Genomic DNA, 16,926 nt, shown 5'->3' on the forward strand with positions numbered 1-16,926 from the left:
ACTCATAATTTTTAAAAGTATTAATATTTGTTTGTCTCAGAACTGAATTTTAGAACACGCTAAAAAGAAAACAGTTCAACAGGAAGGACTATACGTCAGTAACTGCAACGTACTATTATACGACAAGGAAACTATGACTATTGACCATCTACTGTGTGTCACGAGCTGTGCTAGATGCTTGAGATATACCAGATACTAAATAGATGGAGTCCCTGACCCAACAAAGACCATATACTTCTCCTGAATAGTTTACTTTTTCCTCAGGCCATATGACATAGAAGGAAAAGTCTTAATTGCAAAAAGAACAAACACAACTCTATTAAAGTCAGACTGTCTTTTGCAGGAGGCTCAGTTTTCCCCAAAGGAAGGTAATGGTAAATAAATAAACATGATGAACTAGTTCATGTTTTAAAGTTTACTTAAATGTTCTTGAACCAAGAAACCAAAAATAATTGTTTTTGTTCTGCATAAATATGAAACTAGAATATTTGCTTTCCCTATCAATCTAGAGAACTATTTTTTCTTTGAAAAACTGCTATTCATTGGAATTATGATTCCAACTCATCTTTTTTTTTTTTTTTAAAGATTTTATTTTTTCCTTTTTCTCCCCAAAGCCCCCCCCGGTACATAGTTGTATATTCTTCGTTGTGGGTCCTTCTAGTTGTGGTATGTGGGACGCCGCCTCAGCGTGGTTTGATGAGCAGTGTCATGTCCGCGCCCAGGATTCGAACCAACGAAACACTGGGCCGCCTGCAGTGGAGCGCGCGAACTTAACCACTCGGCCACGGGGCCAGCCCCCCAACTCATCTTTAAGGAGAGTAATTTCTTTAACAAATTATGTTTGTCCATACATCATTTAGTCTTTTTATTTATTTTTATCTACTTATCAAGTAAACGTAAAAATTTAAATATATGAATTTCATTTCCATGGTTTTATACATGCTGCAATTCTCAAAATGTTTACCCATGGATAGAAATGCTATGGACATATGTTAAAGAAACCATTTAATGCACAGAAGGAAAAAAGAGAGAAATGTTTAAGTGGATTTTACTCCAAACACCATTTATACCGATGTTCCCTCTATGCATCAGAGTGACTCAGTTGAACATTGCTCTTTCCATCTCTCACCTTTTTTAAATATTTCCCTTAGTAAAGGCTAAGTACACCTAATAGAATCAGATCGGGGCATGAGAAAATAAATCAATGACATCAATGGGAAATTAGCTAAATATGTCATCAAAATTTTGAGAATTGACTTTCTGAATATGTGGAACATTTTCAGGGTAATCCTTTCATTAGGTCAGATCTCATGCGTAATATAAATCTGTTTACCTTTAAATAAAATGTATGTAGAGAATTATAAAATAGTTTTATTTTTAACATATATAGATATGTTTGATATCCTTTCATTATTTGTTCATAAAATTTTCACCGCAAATTTAATACACATTTATCTACTTAAAAATTGCAGTTTTCCTAAAAAATGAGGCTTAAAATTTCAATTATTCTTTTCAAAATATTTTCTGTTACCATCTCCACAACTACCTGTGGAGAATGAAGAGATCAGTGGATTGAAGAGATCACTTTGAATATATATTTCAATTCTACAAATTATAGGACGTATTGCTTTAAGCACTAAGAAGTCATTAATCCTGCAAAAGTCAGTAAGATCCCAAACTAGTTAATCTGGTTCCTCACCAGTTCATCTCTAAAAACATGTATTTGATTTTCTAACAGAAATAGTCTGGAAGTGGATAAGCTCTGTCCTTAATTCTGCTATAGTGTGTAACACTCTGTACTTAGGAGTAAGAAATATGCCTATAGGTGAAATTCAAACATGGTCATATTTCTATTGGATCCTAAGTATTATAAATATAAGAAATTTTATATTAAAATATTCAAATCTTTGCCTTCTTTTTAATTAACAGACTTTATTTTTTGAACAGTTTTATTCACAGCAAAATTGCGTAGGAATTAAAGAGTGCCCAAATGTTTCCTGTTCCCACACATACACAACCTCTCCCACTATCAACATCCTGAGCACAGTGGTCCATTTGCTACAATCCATTGACACAACATTGTCCCCCAAAGTCCATAGTCTACGTTAAGGTTCATCCTTGGTGTTGTAGAGTCTACGAGTTTTGACAAATGTTGAATGACTTCTATCCACAATTTACAGAATAGTTTTACTGCCCTAAAAATCTTTTGTCCTTGCTTGTTCATCCCTCCTTCCCCACTAACCCCTAGTAACCACAGATCTTTTTACTGGGTCTCCATAGTTTTACTTTTTCCAGAATATTATATGGTGGAATCATACAGTATGTAGCCTTTTCAGACTGGCTTCCATCACTTAGTAATATGTATTTAGTGTTCATTCATTACTTTTCATGTCTTGATAGCTCATTTCTTTTGAGTGCTGGATAATATTCCATTGTCTGGATGTATCATCATTTTTTATTAACTCATCTACTGAAGGACATCTTGATTGCATACAGGTTTTGGCAACCATTTAAAAAGCTGCTGTTGATATCTGCATGCAGGTTTTTGTGTGGGCATGTTTTTGAGTCCTTTGGGTAAATACCAAAGAGCATGATTGCTGGATTGTATGATATGTTAATTTTTAAAGAAGCTACCCAAATATCTTCCAAATGGGTGTACCATTTGGCATTCCCTCCAGCAATGAATGAGAGTTCCTGGTACTCCACACGCTTTCCACTATTTGCTGCTCTCTGTGTTTTGGACTGTGACTATTCTAATGTCAAAGGTGTGTAGTAATATCTCATTTTAATTTGCAATGCCCTAATGATATGTGATATTGAACATCTTTTGACGTGCTTATTTTCCATCTATATATTTTTGCTAGTGAGGCATCTGTTCAGGTCTTTTGGCCATTTTTTAATGTAGTTGTTTGTTTTCTTATAGTTGAGTTTTAGTAGTCTCTGTATATTTTGCATAGCAGTTCTTTTATAAGATATGTGTTTTGCAAAAATTTTCTCCCAGTCTGTGGCTTGTCTCTTGACGCGATATTTTCCAGAGTAGTAAATTTTAATTTTAATGAAGTGCAGTTTATCAATTGGTTTTTTCATATATCGTTACTTTGATGTATCTGAAAAGGCATAACCATACCCAAGGTCATCTAGGTTTGCTCCTACATTGTCCTCTAAGAGTTTTGTAGGTTTGTGTTTTTTCGCATATGTCTGTGATCCATTTAGAGTTAATTTTTGTGAAAAGTGTAAGGTCATGTCTAGATTTACTTTTTTACATGTACAAGTCCAGTATTTCTAGCACCATTTCTTGAAAAGACTACCTTTGTTCCCTTGTATTGCCTTTGCTTCCTTCTCAAATATCAGTGGACTACATTTATATGGGTCTATTTTTGGGCTCTCTTTTCCATTTTATTGACATGTTTGTTCTTTTGATAATACTACACTGTCTTGATTATGATAGCTTTATAGTAAGTCTTGAAGTCAAGTGGTGTCAGTCCTCCAAATTTGTTGTTCTTCAATATTGAGCTAGCTATTCTGGGTTTTACCTCTCTATAAACGTTAGAATCACTTTGTAAATATCCTCAAAATATTTTCTGGGATTTTGATTGGGATTGCATTGACTCTATAAATCAATTTGGGAAGAACTGACATCTTGACGATATTGAGTCTTCCTATCCATGAACATGGAATATCTCTCCATTTATCTAATTCTTCTTTGATACAGTGCATCATCATATATATATATGTATATGTATACCACATGTGTGGCAGTTTTCTTCACATAGATCTTGTATATATTTTCTTAGATTTCTACCTAAACATTTAATATTTTGTGGTGCTAATGTGCTTTTAATTTCAAATTGCATTTGTTCATTGCTAGTTTATAGGAAAGTGATTGACTTTTGTATATTAGCCTTTTACCCTAAACCCTGTTATAATTGCTTATTAGTGAAAGGAAGTTTCTTATCAATAATTTCAGATTTTCTACATGGACAATCATGTCATCCAATAAACACAGTTCTATTTCTTCCTTTCCAATATGTGTATCTTTTTTTTTCTTGTCTTGTCTTACTGTGTCAGCCAGAACTTCCAGATGATGATCAGATTGGAGGTGAAAGGGAACGTTCTTGCTTGTTCTTGATCTTAGTGGGAAAGATCTGAGTTTCCCATCAAGTATGATGTTAGCTGAGGATGTTTTGCAGATCTTCTTTATCAAGTTGATGAAGTTGTCTTCTGTTCCTAGTTTTCTGTGAGCTTTTATCATGAATAGTGTTAGATTTTGTCAGATGCTTTTTCTGCATATCTTGATATAATTATGTGGTATTTCCTTTTAGCCTATTAACATGGTAGATTAGATTAATTGATTTTTCAAATGTTGAACCAGATTTGCCTCCCACTTAGTTGTGATGTATAATTCTTTTTATACTTTTGTGAATTTGATTTGCCAATATTTTGTTGAGCATTTTTGTGTCTATGTTCTTGAGAAATATTGGTCACCAGTTTTCTTTTCTTGTAATCTCTTTGTTGGCATTGATATTAGGGTTATAATGGCCTCAGAGAATGAGCTAGGAAGTATTACCTCTGACTCTATCCTTTGAAAGCAATTGTAGAGATTCGGTAAAAGTTTTTCCTTAAATGTTTGGTTTATTTACAAATGAACCCCTCTGGACCTGGTGCTTTCTGTTTTGGAAAGTTATTAATTTTTGAGCCAATTATTTAATAGATATAGTCCTATTCAGATTGCGCATTTCTTCTTGAGTGAGTTCCTGTAGGTTGTGTCTTTCAGATAATTAGTCCATTTCATCTAGGTTATCAAATTTGTGTGATATTCCTTGATCATCCTTTTAATGTCCATGGGATCTGTAGTATCATCCCCTCTTTTCTTTCTGATATTAGTAATTTGTGTTCTTTTTCTTTTTTCTTAGTCTGGCTGGAGCTTTATTGATTTGATCATCTTTTCAAAGAGCCAGTTTTGATTTTGTTGATTTTCCCTATTGATTTCCTGTTTTCAATTTTATTGAGTTCTATTCTAATTTTCATTATTTCTTTTCATCTGATTACCTTTTCTTTTTTTTCTTTCTGCTTTTTCTTCCCAAATCCCCCCAGTACATAGTTGTATATTTTAGTTGTGAGTCCTTCTAGTTTTGGCACATGGGACACTGCCTCAGCGTGGCCTGATAAGCCGTGCCATGTCTGCGCCCAGGATCCTAAGTGGCGAAACCCTGGGCGGTCTCAGCGGAGCGCTCAGACTTAACCACTCAGCCACAGAGCCGGCCCCTTTGATTACCTTTATATTTAACTTTCTCTTTTTTCCTTTTTCCTATGGAGGAAATTTAGATTATTGATTTAAATCTTTCTTCTCTTCAAATACATGCATTAAATGCTACAAATTTCCCTCTAAGCATTGCTTTCCTGCTTCCCACAAATTTTAAGATCAGATTTTCATTTTCATTTAGTTCAAAATATTTTTAAATTTCTCTTAAGATTTCTTCTTTGACTTATGTATTATTTAGAAGTATTTTGTTTAATCTCCAAGTATTTTGAGATTTTCAAGCTATCTTTCTGCTCTTGATTTCTATGTTAATTCCATCTGGTTAAGAGCAGACATTGTACAATTACTATTCTTTTAAATGTTGTGTTTTATAGCCCAGCGTGTGGTATATCTTGGTGAATGTTCTGTGTGAGCTTGAGAAGAGTGTATAATCCACTGTTGTTGGAAGAAATAATTTATAGTTGTTCATTTTATCCAGCTAATTGATGGTGCTGTTAGTCAATCAAGCCCTTGCTGGTTTTTGGCCCGCTGGATCTCTCTGTTTCTGATAGAGGGGTAATAAAGTTTCCAACTATAATAGTGGATTCATCTATTTCTCCTTGCAGTTCTGTCAATTTTTGCTTCATGCATTTTGTTGCTCTGCTATTAGATATGTAAACATTAAGGATTGTTACATCTTCTTGCAATATTGACCCTTTTAGCATTAAGCAACGCCCCATTTTATCCGTAATAACTTTCATTGTTCTGAAGCCCACTTTGTCTGAAATTAATATAGCTACTCCCTCTTACTTTGATTAACATTGGCGTGATATGTCTATCTCCATACCTTTGATCTAATCTTTATATGTCTTTATATTTGAAGTCTATTTCTTGTTAGAAACATATTATTGGGTCTTATTTTTGTATACAATCTGAAAATTAATTGATCTAATCTGCCTTTTAATTTGTTATTTAGACCATTGATGTTTAAAGTGATTATTTCTACAGCTGTATTAATATCTACCATATTTGTTAGTTTTCTATTTCCCATCCTATTCTTTGTTACCATTTTTGTCTTCCACACTCTTTCTGCCTTTTGTAGTTTTAATTGAGCATTTTACATGATTCTATTTTTCTCCTTTCTTGTCAATTAGACTTTTTTTTAAACTTTTTTTTTAGTGGTTGGCCTAGAAATTGCTCTATACATTTACAACTGATGCAAGTCTGCTTTCAAATAACACTATACAACTACAACTAGTGCAAATACTAAATACTCCTAATTCCTCTCTCCCATCCCTTATATCATTGCTACTATTCTTTTAACACTTACATAAATATGTACATATATGTAAACATGCATAATTGAATACATTCTTGCTACTGTTATTTTGAACAAACTATAATATGTTGGATCCACTAAGAATAACAAAAGGAAAAGTTTTTATTTATCTTCAGATTCTTTCTCCAATTTTCTTTCTATCATTGAGTAGATCTGAGTTTCTGACATACATAATTTTCCTTATTTCTGAAGAATATTTCTTGCAAATAAGGTCTGCTGGCAACTAATTCTCTCAATTTTTCTTGTCTGAGAAAGTCTTTATTTCTCCTTCACTTTTGAAGGAAAATTTCACAGGATATGGAATTCTAGGTTGGTGATTTTTTCTCTCAAAACTGTATGTTTCACTACACTCTCTTCTTTTTCATACATGTTTTCTGATTAGGAGTCAGATGTAATTCTTATATTTGCTCCTCTATGGATAAGAGATTTTTTCCCTCTGGTTTCTTTCAAGATTGTTTCTTTATCTTTTATTTTTGGCAGTTGAGTATGGCATGCCTCTAAGCTTTTTGGATCTGCAATTTGGTATCTGACATTAATTTCAGGTGAAATTTTCCATCATTATTACTTCAAATATTGCTTTTGTTCTTTTTTATTCTTTTTTCTCTTTCTTCTCCATCTAATATTTCCCTTGTGTGTGTTACACCTTCTGCGGTTGTCCCATGGTTCTTGGATATTGTGTTCTTTTTTAATTCAGTGTTTGTACATTTTCTTGTAAGTTTTGGAAATTTGTATTTTCATTTCCTCAAGCTCAGAGATTTTTTCCTGAGTCACACCCAGTCTACTAATGATCCTGTCAAAGACATCCTTCATTAGTGTTATGGTGTTTTTGATTTCTAGTATTTCCTCTTTATTCCTTCTTAGAATTTCCATATCTCTGCTTACATTATCCATCAGTTCTTGTGTATTATATACTTTTCCATTAGAATTTTTAGCATATTAATCATAATTTAAAAGAAAAATTCTGGTCTGATAATTCCAACATCCCTGTCATATCTAAATGTGGTTTTGATGCTTGTTCAGTCTATTCAAACCAGGTTTTTTGCCTTTTAGTATATCTTGTAGTTTTTTGTTGAAACGTGAATATGATGTACTGGGTAAAAGAAACTGCAGTAAACAAGGCTTTAGTAACTTAACGGTAAGTTGTAGGGGAAGGTGAAGCATTCTCTAATCCTATGACTAGGTTTCAGTTTTTTGATGACCCTGTGTCCCTGGACTGTGAACTTCATTTGTGTTCCTCAGTCTTTTTCTCCTTTTAGGTGGGACAAGTCAGCTAGCAAGGCCTGCAGTTAAATTTTCCCATCCTCCGGGTAGTTTAGGCTCTGAAAAACTTTAGCAGGTTATGTCTGATAAAATAGTTTTTCTTGACCGCAGCCCTTGTTCAGATGAACAGAATGATCTGGTATATTTTAAATGGCTTCTTTTTCCATCCCCCTGCTGGAAGTATGTGGAGTTCTTTCTCCAATGTTCATTGTGAAGATGTGATAGAGCTCCTGGAGGTAAAACTCACAGAAGTGTGGAGGGTCCCCCTGTAAGAGGAACCCCTGCAGTTTTTAACTCTCGGACCTGTCTACACAGAGATTCCAAAAATTTCTGAATTACAGTTCAGATTTCCCTATCCCAGTGCTAGTTCCCATAGAGGTATTTACTCATGGCATGGAATGCTGCTCCAGTAAATTTGTGATTCTGTGCATCTGTCTGTGTATGTCTCCAATTTGGGGACAATGGTTTGCCCTGTGACTTCACTTCTCTGAAGAATCTAAGAAGAATTGTTGATTTTTCAGTTTGCTCAGTGTTTTACTGATGTAGTGCAGACTTCTAAACTGCTTATGTACTAGACTGATAACCCGAGATCGGCCTTCTTTTTAATAAATCAGATAGTCTGGTGACAATATTGCCCTGTGGCATAAAGGCTTAATCTGTTTCCACTGCATAATAGCTGCCCATTTTAAAGGGACCATGAGCTCTCGTGACTTTTACAATTCACACAACTCCAAGATGCCTTCTCTTGGATCTACTTGCTTCTCTTACTTTCCCTGGCTCACCACTGTAGACTCTTCCGCTTGCTCTCAGGTGACAGCTGATGGCAGGAAGGTGGCTCCTACCTCTTTTTAGTAGGCACTTGACAGAAGTATCTGGCCAATTACTCAGGTTCTCTTTTAAATGTAAATTTTTTGTTTACAGCGGTGAACTCAGTCAATAATACCTGTGCACAAAGGGAAAAATGCCACTCAACATCTTAGGTAATTTTTTTTTGAGGAAGATTAGCCCTGAGCTAACTGCTGCCAATCCTCCTCTTTTTGCTGAGGAAGACTGGCCCTGAGCTAACATTCTGCCCATCTTCCTCTACTATATATGTGGGACTCCTACCACAGCATGGCGTGCCAAGCAGTGCTATGTCTACACCCAGGATCCGAACCGGCGAACAGGGTTTTATTGCCAGGGGATGAAAATATTCTGAAAGTACATAATAGTGACGGTTGCACAATTATGTGAATATACTAAAAGCAACTGAATTTTACACTTTAAGATGATGAATTTTGCGGCCTGTGAATTATATCTCAATAAATAGTAAAACAAAAGTAGAATATTACTTTTTTAAATTTTGAAATTTATGGCTTATTTTACATCTCTGGATTCTAAAAATGAATGAAGAAATGATGTGTAAATTTGTGCAAAAGAATAGGATAGAGGCAGTTTTGTAACAGAAAAAAAGGGATATAACCAATAATTCTGTATTGAAAACTCATCTGCACTGTGTAAAGAAGATGTGGTATATGTACACAATAGACTACTACTCAGCCATAGAAAATGACAAAAGCATCCCATTCACAACATGGACGGACCATGAAGGTATTATGTTAAGCAAAATAAGCCAGCTAGAGAAAGATAAACTCTGTATGATTCCACTCATATGTGCAAGATAAACAAACACATGGACAAAGAGAACAGATTAGTGGTTACAGCGGGGGTGGGCACAAAGCGGGGAGAGGAACACCTATAAGATGACTGACAAATAATAACGTATAACTGAAATTTCACAACGTTTTAAACTATCATAACCTCAATAAAAAAAAAGACTCATCTGCAATTCTTACTATTTTTGTGACTCTGAAAAAGTCTTGATATAAATTACAGATATTTAATTACTGGAACCAGACTTTGAATACACATTTAGCACATATATTTACATATATATTAATTTTAATACATTTACAATTTATTTGGGTTTTTTGGTCAGAAGATAGAAGATTAAACATATTCTTTCAGTAACTTTAAAAGTCATCTTGAGCAAGGCCAGCCAGATAGTGTAGTGGTTGGGCTTGCGTGCCCCACTTCAGTGGCCTGGGATTTGCAGGTTTGCATCTCAGGTCTGGACCTACACACCTCTCATCAAGCCATGCTGTGGTGGTGTCCCACATACAAAATAGAGGAAGATTGACACAGATGTTACCACAGGGACAATCTTCTTCAAACAAAAAGGAAGAAGATTGGCAATGATTGTTAGCTCAAGGCCAATCTTCCTCACACAAACACACACAAAAAATCATCTTGAGCAAGTTGAAAGTTAGAAAAAAAGAGTAGGAAAAAACCAATCTATTTCAGAACTGAATTACCTTGAAGGCAAGTGTTGCATTTGGACCTAAAGATTTGAATTTCGCTTTTTCATATCTATAAGCTCAAAAAAAACAACCAAAACCACATGACGTTGAGTAGAATATTTTATTTTCAATTCCTGGATAATTTACATGCCAAATTAATCAGAAAAGAAAAATGCACTTTGATTTCACAGACAGAGAGAACTGACTTAACTTGTAAATTTTAAGAAGTGTCCAGAAAGTTACACTGGTCACTATCCAAATTACTACCTACCATAATAGACAATGGATAGATAAATAATAGCTCTTTTAATGTTAGAAGAGCTTTATCTTATTCAGTTTATCACAAAATGTTTCTTAACGACTTAAAATAGATAATATTTAAATAATAGTGAATATATATAAAAAAGTAGATAATAGAGATAACACCTTTTCAAATAAATGATGACGAATTCTTTGAACACAGTATACATAGAGCCCAGACTATGAAATAAATATTAACTCTAACAATTTAAACACCATTATGAAGCATAAAATGGAATTAAGTATTATAATATTTTCATGCTAAAATTATATACAAAACAAAATTATACCATGACATAAGTTTATAGCCAATCTTGAATATAGATTAATATAATTATTAGAGCACATGCATATGTCTGAATTAGACCTAGAGCTAATTCTTTTTAAGAACAGCACACAGTGATTTTGCATATTGAAAATATATTTTTAAGTAAATATCTCTAAAAAATAATTGTACTTGAGTTCAGGAGCATTAAATTTAAATTATTTGAAAAGTTTATATCTTGCAAAAGTAAATCCTGTACTGCACTCCGGCTCCAAGTCGTATGGGGTAAGAGTTCTGACAATTCTAGGGGAACGAAATAAACTTAGGCGAAGATTGATTACAGCGTGAGCAAGATTTAAGGCACAGTCAGGTTAAGGTAAAAATGATTGCTGATTATGCATAAGTCTAACAGCATCTTAAGATTATTGATAAAATGTGTTAGGAAAGCAAGTTTTGGCTCAAGAATGACTAATATTTTTAGCTTTAGGAGCAAAGCTAACGTCTGAGTTAAAGAGACAGATTGTTGGTGCAGTTGTCAACAGAGTCATCCAACTGGAATTGTTTTTTCCTCGTTGTTTTTTGGTTTTTCTATTTAAAAAAGATTTTTCCTTTTGTTGAACAAAATGAAAAGTAACATGAAATTAACATGAACATGCTTCCAGATTGCTTTTTAGGCCTTAGAGTAGTGTCTGACATTTAAGCAAATTGTCTAATTAGTCTCTGTCCACATTCATCAACATGTGAAGCAGATTTTAAAGCTTTTTCATTCCTAATTTTAAAAATTGGTAAATTTTATTGTGTTTAATATTAAAAGAGTCATTTTTTAGTACATCATTCTTCATAAAATATTTGAGCTAATTATTTAAAAGAATAACTATATTTGTAAAAGAATAAATTAATGGGGCAGAGCTACCTTAAAGACTCAGAGCCTTAGATTTTTAAAAACGGTTATATTCTAAGCACAAAATATAAATAGAAGATGAAAACTTGTTTGATTTTTCAATACTTTGTCCCTACTTTATATAATAGTATATAATTCAACTCTATATTTAATCTCATGTCTTACGTATGAGCGCATAACACACTCATGCATACACACAAGATTTAAATGAAGAACTCTCTCCATAATGAAACTTTATGATATGGAATTCTTACACCTCCATGATATTTATCAATTTGGAGAATGTTAATTGAAATATATGCAGATTTTGAGTCATTCTTGTTGGAGATTAATCCAAAAAGGGGTTTAGAGGTTATGAAGACGAATGCAAAGTGAAAAACTCAGCCAGCCAAGAAGTTTCTGTAGGTTCATTTTCAAGGAATAAAAGAAAACTGATGTACAATAAAGCACAGCCTTAAAGCTTCCCACTGTCAGAGCTACGAAGCTAGGGGGATGCGCCCAGCGGGGTCTCCTGCTGGGGGCTCATTTCCAATGTGGGTGGAATTAACATGGTTTGGTTCTATGCTTTGGGAGGAAAATTAAAAGTATTTACCCAGCAACGTGGGAAGACTGAAACTTAATATATGACATATTTAAAGAAAGCCTTTTAGAAGGAGATCTGCGAATCCCAAGATGGAATGCAGATTGTGACAAAAGAATCTAACTGTATGATGAAGCAATTTCCCTGAAGGGAATGGGGAAGCAAGGTCCTTACCTGACTAACTTTGGACATAAGTGGAGCCTGTAAGACTAAAGGCAAAAGAAAACTATAGACTATACTATAGTCTCACAGGAACACAAATTAAAGATTCTGACATCACAATACGTATGTACTAGAATTGAACAATAAAGTAAATGGATGGCAGATGGTAGGAGCCAGTTTTCTCATTGTTAAAATGGGACGTTACAGACCAGCAAGGGGAAGAGGCTAGAATGATCTATGTGATTATGGCTTAGAGTTGGCGATATCAGCCTGAAGGCATGTTTAGTATAGTATAGATGTAGCTGGTAATATATAGGGATGTTTATAGGTATGTATATATACATAGGTTCGGATACACACGTGCATTTTTCTTCTCTGTGACCTCAGAGAGCCTAGAAGTAACCACAGTGTTAAAGAGCACACTTAGCACCCAGATCTTGGTTTCTAATACCATTTTTCCAATAAAAGAAATCAAGTCTCCTTGGTAAAATGGCTGATTGCATGTTTGGGCAGGAGATAGACAAAATAAGCCTGAAGCATCTTGTAGTGCAGGAAAGTAAAGTCCTCAAAAAGAATCCCCTAAAACTAAAATAGGCCCCCACAATGATGGAGATATATCAAAGAGCACAAGAGCCAACTGAAAAAACTCCCAGTGTGAGCGACAAAATAAATAAAATAGTACTGGATTATAGTCCAAAGTCTAAAATAGATTTTCATTAGCCTATATTAATATGAATAAATATTTTAATAAATAAATGGGGAGAATATAAAAGTGTATTGTGCAGAAGAATTCCAAACAATTTATATAGATACTCCTCAAGGAGGTGGAACTTAATTATCCACTTCGCGAGCATGGGCTGCATATAGTGACATCCTTCCAAAGAGGTCAGTATGGAAAGGGTGAAAAAAGAGTAACTTTATAGTACCGAAACTGAAAAATGCCACCTCAACCAGGTGATCAAGGTTAACATCTGCTGTCGTAAGTCAGTTTGATAATAATATATCCTTAGCAGGATGTGATGACGGATGCACTTGACCTTTGTGCTTCTTGTCTAAGACACATAAACTCAGTCTAATCATTGCAAAAGCACCAGACAAATCTCAATTGAGCGATGGGCTACAAAATTTCTGAGCAGTACTCTTCAAAACTGTCAAGGTCATCAGTAACAAGGAATTTCTGAAAATTTGTCAAAGCCATAAAGAGACATGATGAATAAATGTAACGTGGCATCCCAGATGAGGTACTGGACTAGAAAAAATAAAAAATAAAGAATTTGAATAAAGTATGGATTTTGATTAATCACAATGTATCAATATGGGGTCATTAATTGTGAGAAATATATCTTACATTGATGTATATATTATCATATATGCATATGATAATAACACAGGGAAACTGAGTGTGGGATATGTGGGAACTCTCTGAACTATCTTCAAAATTTTCCTATAAATCTAAAACTATTCTAAATGGAAAAAGTTACTTAAATACTTTGGAGAGAGGTGGAGATGGAGAAGAATGGCTCTGAGTTTCTCAATATCATAAATATTATATCCAAGAGTCACTTATTGGGCAAGGCAATTCTAGCTATCTCCCCTCTTACCATTTATGCCGCTCCGATACTGTTCATGAACATAAATGCACACACGTATGCACACACACACATACACATCTCAGGTCCTGTTGCAAAGGCCATGGTAACTCTAAAATATTCATGACACCAGTTACTTGAAATTGAATTAAAACTCATCTCTCTACCACCAAACGCCACCCCGCCCCCCAAAAATGCAAAAAAAAGTCCTTTGTGACCAAGATGATAGCCTTTTGGATAGATCTCAGCATTAACTTTTTTTTTTTTTAAAGATTTTATTTTTTCCTTTTTCTCCCCAAAGCCCCCCGGTACATAGTAGTGTATTCTTCGTTGTGGACTCTTCTAGTTGTGGCACGTGGGACGCTGCCTCAGCGTGGTCTGATGAGCAGTGCCATGTCCGCACCCAGGATTCGAACTAACGAAACACTGGGCCGCCTGCAGCGGGGCTCGCGAACTTAACCACTTGGCCATGGGGCCAGCCCCATCAGCATTAACTTTTTAACTATAAAACTGTAAGTTTTTTCCTGCTAGAATGATGATTATTTTTTCTGTTTACTTTAAAAATGACCCCACAGTCAGCCCTGATGGCCTAGTAGTTAAAGTTTCGCATGCTCTGTTGTGGTGACCCAGTTCAGTTCCCAGGCTTGGAACCACACCACTTGTCTGTCAGTAGCCATGCTGTGGCAGCAGCTCACACAGAAGAACTAGAAGGACTTACAACCAGAATATTCAACTATGTACCAGGACTTTGAGGAGGAAAAATAAAAAAAAGAGAGGAAGATTGGCAACAGATGTTAGCTCAGGGCAAATCTTTCCCAGCAAAAATCAAAAACCAAAACAGAGAAAACTCTAATTTCTCCCTAATTATTTTTTTAAAAAGAAGATTGCAGAATAGAGAAAGAAGCATTGTGGGTATTCTATTCTGTGAAGTCAAAGAAATTAAACAAGGGTGATATGTTCTAAAACATATGCAATAAAGAAGTAAAAGCTGAGTTTAGGTAGAGATGAGGGATTGGTGAGAGTCACATGGGTCTATAATAGATTCTAAGTAGGAACTAAGTGTATGTATGGAAGAATATGAAATAGTATGGAAACGTTGTTATTGGTATCATGCAGTCTTCCACTTGCAATGCTCAAATGGATGTGGAAAATATATTCCAGGCTTTTAGCAGAGGAGCAGAGGGCTTATTTCTACCTGTAGAAGAAGAAATATCCTTTGTGTCTGGTTGATGTTTTTTCCATCTGTCTGATTAGCCAATTCCAGACCTGTGAACAACGTGGAGACATTTATCCTCGCCAGATCTCATCCCACAACATATTTTTAAAGTATGTGGAACCTACTTAAGGGCAATTCATGCTTCTTGCTGCTAAAAAAAGTTATTTGCAAAGGTGACCAGGTAAGTCATATGGTAGAGAATTACGTAGTATATTTGAGCCAGGTAAATGACTATTTCTTTCCCTGGAACAAAATTATTAGTCTTCCTGTCAATGTAAATTTCTTTTCCAAAATCCTTATTTCATCTGGATTAGATTATAATTTATATTTGAAAATCATTATAAGCCAGTGGTAATACAGGGATAGCCAGAGTCAAACAACCATAAATAGGAGATTTTTCTCCATATTTTAAGATTTCAACTACTAAATCCTATCTTTATTTCTGCTAAACAAGTTCATGATCTCACATTAATGACTAGTTGGTGTGCATGAACCAATTTTGACATAGTTCCTTTTTTATTTCATTAATTAAAGTCATTTAAAAATTTTAATTAGAAAGTACACTTTATGGCCAGTAACAGAGGAAAGAAATACCACTTCGAGAGATTCTTTTCTACAGTGTTCCTACTGTGTCAGAAAATTACAGTATGTCCATCTTTTAATTTGGCTCAGTAATAATGGATTTCCACCTACACATATAATGTTTTCCCTATCTTTTAAAAGCTTGATGCTTCAGTGGAAATATGTGATATGCTGCTGTGATAGTGTTTTGCTATAAACTAGTATTAAATTGGTCCAGAGAAGCCAGGAAATGTTGGAACAGGAGGAGGCCAGGAAACTGTCTACAGTTGTATTGTAGTTAAGGTGGAGGTGCCATTGGGTGGTGTGTGTCAAGGTTTATCTTTAACTGCAGTTCCTGCCTAATTACTTTGTGAGATCTGTTTACTCTAGTTTTTCTTTCTGTCTGGGTAATTTAGTTTTCTATTCACTACTTGGAGAGCTAGATTGCTTTTTTTTTTTTAATTCAGTCTTTTCTTGAATTCCAGATCCTTAATTCTTCTTCATGGCATCTTAAAAGCAATGTCTTGTGAATTTATAAACTGAGAAACAGTAGAATGGGAGAGGGAGAAAGAGAACCAAGAAACATGTGAAAAATATTGTACCTCTTGAGTCAAAAATTGCAAAATTGAGATAGTATTCTCATTTTCTTAACCTGCCTATCAATTGGGGGAAGATATTAAACCCCTAAAACACTGAGTGTTAAGGAGGTTGCAAAATAATCAGTATCTTAAATATTTCTCACAGCAATGTGTTTGTTATACTCTTTGTAAGGGACTTTGGACAAAAATTTAAACCACTTTAATTATGCAAATCCTTTGAACCAGCAAATTTCCTTCTATTAATGTATCCCAAACAAAGATCCATAGATATGTTCAAAATTTTAACTGAACAGCTAAATACAAGAAATCCTTAATGTTTAAAATATTAGGTAATAGGATGGGATGAAAATATTAAAATGGTATAGAAAACCTTCAGTGATATGAAAATATATTAACTACAGTTTAAGAGAAATGTGTTCTATACTGAAGTTTATATAGCATGCTCCTTTTTCCAGCTCAAAAGATTTGTGAATATGTGTGTGTGTGTGTGTGTGTGTGTGTGTGTGTGTGTGTGTTTGCTATCTAGAATCACAGCACTGCCCTCTGTCTCCACTGTTCCCACCCTGGTCTGAGCCA

General features: G+C 34.6%; 1 long non-coding RNA gene across 1 annotated transcript in view; it reads right to left on the reverse strand.

Moving 5' to 3' along the window:
* Window positions 1-10,284: 10,284 nt before the first annotated feature.
* LOC138922391 (uncharacterized) overlaps window positions 10,285-16,926 on the reverse strand; it is a 29,841-nt gene continuing 23,199 nt past the window's right edge. Inside the window, exon 4 of the long non-coding RNA XR_011435481.1 lies at window positions 10,285-13,634. This is a non-coding gene — a long non-coding RNA (uncharacterized lncRNA). The remainder of the gene's footprint in view (window positions 13,635-16,926) is intronic.

The sequence above is a fragment of the Equus caballus genome, unplaced genomic scaffold (assembly GCF_041296265.1).
Source record: "Equus caballus isolate H_3958 breed thoroughbred unplaced genomic scaffold, TB-T2T haplotype2-0000786, whole genome shotgun sequence".
Taxonomy (NCBI): domain Eukaryota; kingdom Metazoa; phylum Chordata; class Mammalia; order Perissodactyla; family Equidae; genus Equus; species Equus caballus.